At 48.2% G+C, this 4,440-nt stretch overlaps 1 long non-coding RNA gene across 1 annotated transcript; it reads right to left on the reverse strand.

The window, feature by feature from the left end:
- Nucleotides 1-3,087: 3,087 nt before the first annotated feature.
- Nucleotides 3,088-4,433, reverse strand: LOC146287900 (uncharacterized). The gene is made up of 3 exons (XR_014755232.1): nucleotides 4,267-4,433; nucleotides 3,633-3,709; nucleotides 3,088-3,345 (listed from the first exon to the last, which is right to left on the reverse strand). It is a non-coding gene; the product is annotated as an uncharacterized LOC146287900 (long non-coding RNA).
- Nucleotides 4,434-4,440: the final 7 nt, after the last annotated feature.

Genomic DNA, 4,440 nt, shown 5'->3' on the forward strand with positions numbered 1-4,440 from the left:
TGATACATCATTGGGAAGTGTCAGTATGAATATGGATGTGTCTTGGTTCTGCTGTGCTAGTCTGACACTGGAGCGAGGAGGTTTTCACCCCTGCTTGCTCTGGAGATCATCGTGCTCCAGACAGCAAGACGTCTGCGGCAGCACGTTTGTGGGTGTTACACAAAGCGACACATAAACGGTGCATGCAAGACATACAGCGGAACAGAAGGGATCAGAAGTCTATGGCTGGCATGGGCATTACAGTGGTCAGAGTCACAGCACACAGTAACCACATCTCACGTTTAGGCAGCGTTTCCTTCAGCAGGTCGGGTCACAGCATCCACGGCAGCCTGATAAGGCCCCGTTCCCATGTGGATGCCCATGCCGCTTCATCTTCCTGTGAGGGGACCCAGCGAGGCCTGCGAGCCAGAAGCCATGAGGTCTGGGGCCCAGATAGCGCGGCTGTGGCAGGGGTTTCCAAGAGACCTTGGAAGCATCTTCAGTGGAGTGACCTACTATCTCCTCACCACACTCGCCCCCCCACCCCACCCCGGCCCCTGTCGCACCACACAGACCTCCTGCCCCCCCTCTCTCCCCCTCAGTCACACTACACAGCCCTCTGCCCCCCCCTCCACACACACATACACACACTCACAGACACACACACTACACAGTCCGCTGCGGGTGTGTGCGTGCAAGTGTGTATCTGCATAACGTCTGTGTGTGTGTGTGTGTGCATGCGTGCGTGATGGCAGTTGGATGGTTTTGATGAGTGGAAATTAGGGGTGCAGATTTATCACTGCTATTGATCAGCACACGGCAAGGCACTTAAGCTCCTCCACCCTCCAGCCCCCACCCCCTAACCACCAACAAGTACTGAGTCAACACTGCACTGAGATATTTATGAATATTTACACAGTGGTCCACACCCATAAATTACACTTGCATACAGACAAAGGAAAATGCTGATGCACAGATACATGTCTCCCTCTCTTTCCTTCTCTCTGTCTCTCTCTTGCTCACTCACTCTTTCTCTCTCTATTTTCTTCCCTCTCACCCTCTCACTTTAATCTCTCTGTCGCTCCCTCGCACTCTCTCTCTCTCTCTCTTTAACCTCTCTGTCTCTCTTTCGCCCTCTCTCTCTCTTTCTCTTTAACCTCTCGGTCGCTCTCTCGCCCTCTCTCTCTCTCTTTAACCTCTCTGTCTCTCTTTCGCCCTCTCTCTCTCTCTCTCTTTAACCTCTTGGTCGCTCTCTCGCCCTCTCTCTCTCTCTTTAACCTCTCGGTCGCTCTCTCGCCCCCTCTCTCTCTCTCTTTAACCTCTCTGTCTCTCTCTCGCCCTCTCTCTCTCTTCCTCATCCCCTCTCACATCCTCTCTCTCTCATCACCTCTTTCATCCCCCCCCCCCCCAGTGTCTCCCCCACCTCGCCTGTTCCTAAAACACGTATAAACGACGCGTGATCTCGTGACGGAGACGCGAACGTGCGACCCTGACACACAGAGCCCCATGCGGTCGCCGCACATCAACGCTCGCTAACCGTCCTATATCATAAACCCCTGCTGGCTTTACTGCCTTCCGCATGAGATGTTAATGGAGTGTGTGAACAGGGGTCATTGAGAGCCTAATGACATAATGACGTGATGAAACAGATTCTATAGTAATCAGTTCTGTGTCTTAGTAGCCACTGCTAATGTGGATATTGTGCGGCGGTCGCAGTAACTACTTGAAGGCCTGATATGAGATGTGCGTAGGGGAAGACTTGAAAGAGATTCATGAAAGGGGAATTATCTTTTTGAACTTCTACCATATAAGAAAAAGTCTCAACACTTTTCTCTTTCTATTCTTTTTCTAATCTTACTGTAACAAGTTCACAATCTTGTCCTTGTCGAGTATTAGTAACGTGTTCACAATGCTGTTTACCTCCTAAAGTCTTAACATGTTCACAATACTGTTTTTCTAGAGTCTTACAGTAGCGTGTTCACAATACTGTACTCCTTCCGGAATCTTCATGTGTTCAGTGTTGAGTAAAGCATAGAGCCATCCATCTGCTTCATCAGATCAGTGTTGGTGTACGGAACGAGTGATATTCACTTGCTGTTTACCAACACTGGTGATTGGCTGACAGAATCACTCTTTCAGGCTGGCCGTGGAATGCTAATGAGGATCATTTGTGTTTGTCTTTGAAGCCACATTTTCCTAACGTTCAAAAGCCGGCATCAGGAGATGACTACGGCCCTGTGGTATAGCCTCTGTTAGAAGATGACCTGCTGAAGCTTTGGTTAGACTCTGAACTACCAGAGTCCAAGACTAGGGCTGGACTTTGATGTACACAGAATCTTTATTCAATTGCTTGAAGGGCTACAAGGAAGTATGTGAATGCTGTCTGTACGTGTGGGTGTGTATGTGTGTGTACTTGTTTGTACGTGTTGGCATGTATAGTATGTGTGTGTACGTGTGGGTGTGTACGTGTGTGCGCGTGTGTGTGACAGGAATTTAAAGAAAGCCCAAGAGGGTGTGGGGGTGTGAGAGGGAGAGTGTGTGTGGAGGGGGGAGAATATCCAAGTCTGATCCACAGATGAAAAAAATTGGGGATGCGGGGTAGCCATGGCAACGGTGAGGCCCAAAGGGTAGTTACTGAAACTGAGTTAATTATGGAGAGGATGGAGATAGCTTTATCTGTTGCTGGTGGCACCTCGCTCCTTCTCTCTCTCTATCTGTGCCACACGAAGAGGAGACATGGAGGTGAAACTGCACCCACTCTATACAATATCTCTTACCCTCACAGAGAATGCACCAAGCAACATGTGTTGGATCTTTGAAAGTTTTACCCCGAGACCTAAAACCTTTTTTTAGAAGTGATTCATGGGTTGACGACGCCCGGCACGACACCTAACAGCACGATGTGTATGTCAGAACATTTGTGATGTTTTCTTGTTCTCTCTCTCCCTCTTTCTCTCGCTCTCTCTTTCCCTCACAGTGGCTCAACCTGATATTTTATCACTGTTAATTTATTTCTCTCTCTGTCTCTATCTGTCTCCTCTCTCTCTGTCTCTACCTCTCTGTCTCTATCTCTCTGTCTCTACCTCTGTTTCCTCCTACAGCACCATATATCCTGTCCTATTAAGAACAGCCAATTGTTCCTTATGTGATGTAACAGGTCCTGAGGTCCCGCTCTGCCCCTCCTCCTCCTCCTCCTCCTCCTCCTCCTCCTCCTCTTCTCGCCGCGCTGCCACAGATCCAGCTAATTGCTTGGGATTGTCAATTCCACTTTGTAATTGTCTTGACACGAGAGGAGAAACAACAATTTGGTGGGCCAAACACCTCTTTCTCTCCTGCTTTCCAGGGTATACCTTCTGTAGAGGGAAGCTGAGCAAAAAAAATGAAATAGAGGGAAAAGAGGAGAGAGAGAGAGAGTGTGAGGGAGAGAGAGAGAGAGAGAGAGAGAGAGAGAGAGAGAGAGAGAGAGAGAGGAGGGATAACACATTCCTTATCTCTACAGTGAGTAAACAGCAAAGGGTTTGAAGGTTTTCCTTTGGGACTATACGGTTGGCAGCTCCTATGACATACATACACTCTTGCTTATAATAAAGTGCAAAAAGTACACACTTTCAATCATTCATGTGATATGGGACAACATGTAGCCTGTGGTATACCTTCGGTATGTGTGAGGAGGGATTTCCAGTGAACCGTTGAGAAAATCAACTACTACTCCTGAGTATCCTGGAGTCACCTGTCACACATTTTTACAAACCGTTAGTGTATCATACACGTTAGCATGCAATTGACACAAATCAAAACAAATTACCAGCAATAACCTCACGTTCTGTGAGTTCGTCTGAACATGTAGCCTCTATAAGCCATTACAAAGCCTATCGCTGTCAAATGTATACATTTTGACTTCCAAAGCATTACATTGTAAATATTCTCAACAGAGACAGACGTCTTAATTGTGGTTATCTAAAAGGCTACATACATGTAGAACTGCCCATGCGCAAGATACATAATACACAGTTGTTACTGTTCCAACAGCCCTCCGTGTACTCCGGTGTATTTGGGCAAGCACTAAAGGGCTAATGTCCGTCCGTCCCCCCCCCCCCCCCCCTTTCCTACTGAAACTGCTCCTTACAGACAGACGAACACATGCACTCTAGCGAGAAGCAGAAGAGAGGTTTGTTCAGATACAACACAGCTGTGTTGTATCCGAGAAACAAGGGGCGATTTGCTTTGAGCCTTGCTCCACCTGTGAATCTCGCAACACAGATAGGCTAAGTGTTCCGGGAGGCGCACCAGAACAGGCCTGTTGCTGAAATGAGGTCCAGTCCCGTTAGGAGACCGGAACAGATGTCGTGCCACTCCCAGAATCACCTCGGATTCTCTGTTTAAACTCTGGCTGGTTCAGTGTTGGAGTAGGCCGGCATCTATTGCGCAGACGTCAACTGCTACAGCTGCTGAACGGTTCCG

Source organism: Hypomesus nipponensis, chromosome 5 (genome assembly GCF_054491055.1).
Source record: "Hypomesus nipponensis isolate SF chromosome 5, ASM5449105v1, whole genome shotgun sequence".
NCBI lineage: Eukaryota > Metazoa > Chordata > Actinopteri > Osmeriformes > Osmeridae > Hypomesus > Hypomesus nipponensis.